Source organism: Triticum urartu, unplaced genomic scaffold (genome assembly GCF_003073215.2).
Source record: "Triticum urartu cultivar G1812 unplaced genomic scaffold, Tu2.1 TuUngrouped_contig_4362, whole genome shotgun sequence".
Lineage (NCBI taxonomy): Eukaryota > Viridiplantae > Streptophyta > Magnoliopsida > Poales > Poaceae > Triticum > Triticum urartu.
In genome coordinates, this window is record NW_024114945.1 from 16770 (window position 1) to 19381 (window position 2612).

The window sequence follows — 2612 nt, forward strand, 5'->3', positions numbered from 1 at the left end:
GTGCATGAAGCATCGCAGTGGTCTCCCTTCCAAGGAATTGAAATGTGCACTCTCAACCGCACGTATAATTTTTCTTCAGGTGATCTCTATGCCCCAGTAGTTTCATTACTGCATAGGGTTAGCCATTTGACGAGCAGCCGATAGATGAGGCTAGCATGGCCGAACTCCGACCAGCTGCATTTGGCATCTTATCCACTTTTGACTTTTCAAAGAATTCCTTTTTTCAAACTTTCAAAAAATATGTTATCGACTTTCAAAAATTCATTTTGCAGCTTTTAAAACTTGAAGCTTTTGGGCTTTAAAAAATAACTTGTACAGTTTGAACTTCTAGAAAATTCAAAATTTTGGGATTTTAAACTTTAGGAATTTAAATTTTAAAAAAAGGTTTTTTGTGCTTAAAAATGCTAAAAACTACCAACTATGCGGAGCCCACCATATGAGAGACAACCGACGCATGGTATATAGTGGACAAAGTTGGCTGGAAGGGCCCCTGTGCATCCTCTTGCTGCAATTGTATGCCCAACACGTGATAGACAACTACACGCGGTGTGTGGTGGAAAAATTCATGTGGGTGGGCTCGTATGCATGTCGACAACCCCTATCAGAGTGCCCACAACACTCTTTGCCCGCGCCCTCAGGCAACCGCGTAGGGGTCAGCTCGCACTATATATCATATATCATTTTAGTTACTGATATGTTACTTGGGATGTGTTGGGGAAGTCGAGGCATGATATATTCCCTAAAAAATGTCTGCCTATTTCTTTGTCTTTGTGGTGTTTTAGAACTTCGATCAAGTTTGTAAGTTGTAACATGGTTCCACTGGCAGGCTTGGTGGTTTTTCGCTTAAAGTGTACTACCTAGCTACATGCACGTTTGGTACCCATTCCAAAATGTCCTGCAATTTTATTTTATTAACGAAAGAGGTTTCCTCTAAAGAAAGTTAAAGAGTGCATATGAAAAAGGATACATAATTATCTCCATTCATTAGTGTCACACCATATGATTATACTCACAAAGATGTAATGTATATTTGATATGTGTTAGCCCTAATTTCATTTGACATTATGCAATGGACTATGGTAACAATGTCCAGTTGGCTATTACATGTACTAGTACGGTATATGTGCATTGCCATATAGAACAACAAACAATATACAAAGACATTTCTCTAACCACATCAATGCGAACACAATCCTAATGCTATTTCCTCTACCCAATAATTTGATACTTTTCCTTCCTACCCGGTCTACCACTTCGCTACATATTACAATGATATAGTGTGGTACTATCTTATGAAAATATGTCAAATCTCAAATATTGTTTCGTTGACACCATCGATGGATTGTGATGCATAAACCATCTCACCTTAGTTTGTATAATAAGGAGAGGGTATATCGAACTAACTACATTCACCCACCCTAAACCTATCTTCATTAAACATCAACTATAGTAGACTTCTACTTTAGCTATTTTCTCCTCCAACCGCCATGATATGCTTAGCCTTCATATCTACGTCTAAAGTGTCGTCTTTATCCTCCCTTCCTACATCTTTGTTAGCCATGACTCTTCCATGTCTTTTCTCCATCGAGACTTGCGTTTATATGGATCATAAATCAACTTACCATTCTAGAGATTTTAAATAGATATACCATAGTACCACAACCACTGTGCAAAGCTTCATCTTCTTCACCACCTTCTCCCTCTTGATAACACCCTTGACTGCATTTTGGTCGTCATTCGACCGCATGTTCTAAAATCACTAACTTGACCTTCTTACCCAACTATAGAAAATATAAGTGATTGCTCTAGTTGCCTCCAACTATGGAGGGCCCACATCACTTTTCACCTTCTTTCCACATCAATAATAAGGTGGGATCTCCATTCTCACCCTAGAGTTGTGACATGTCTAGCAATTTTCTAGAATAATTTCACTATAATGCATGTTGGAAGACACTTGGGCCTTCTTTGGATTGATGAATGCCTCCTTTGAAACTCGTCATCTGTTTATTTTCCCAAGAAGAATTGAACCTCAGACTTAATTTCACACTCAACATGAAAAGGAACCACGTGTGTAAAATAGGGATGCTGCATGGATCAAGAGGAGAAGGGCGTGTTAGTTTTAGAGCTTCAGATCAAATTAAATTATTTAGTCGGGAGGTCACTCGGGAGTATTCGACACACATAACCCCTGCATGGGAGAGAATCTGAGAGGGTGTGACTTCACTGACATCATCTCCACCAACACCCATTTAGTAGTAATGATTTTTTTTACCTAATTGCCTTGATTGGCAAATAAATCAGTTTAACGCAAACGAGTTGCCCAACAAAAAATAGAAAACATACATCCAAGTGAGTAGCATAAGTGTTTCCTCTCCAGGACCATGAGAGTGGTATAAGGGTGCAAATATTATATACAAATATAATTTCTTGCATTGCCCTATGTGAAGGAAATATGCCCTAGAGGCAATAATAAAGTTGTTATTTATATTTCCTTATATCATGATAAATATTTATTATTCATGCTAGAATTGTATTAACTGGAAACTTAGTACATGTGTGAATACATAGACAAAACAGAGTGTCCCTCGTATGCCTCTACTTGACTAGCTCAA